Here is a 200-nt window from a genome sequence, read left to right as displayed (position 1 = left end):
CACAGAATCCCATACACATCCCCGTCTCCAGAACGCGAATAAAAAGGAGGCTTTGGGTATGTTATAAAATATCCAATTCAGCGCATATCTAAAGTGCTTTGTTGGATTTTACGACGAAGGTATAAGTGACTTTCATGGCTCGCCGGTGTTACTGAGAAAACGCAAAATCGACGACTAAATTTAACAACAGCGAAGAGAAA

Source organism: Penaeus monodon, chromosome 25 (genome assembly GCF_015228065.2).
Source record: "Penaeus monodon isolate SGIC_2016 chromosome 25, NSTDA_Pmon_1, whole genome shotgun sequence".
In the NCBI taxonomy this organism is placed as follows: domain Eukaryota; kingdom Metazoa; phylum Arthropoda; class Malacostraca; order Decapoda; family Penaeidae; genus Penaeus; species Penaeus monodon.
Note: the sequence above shows the minus strand (reverse complement) of the source record.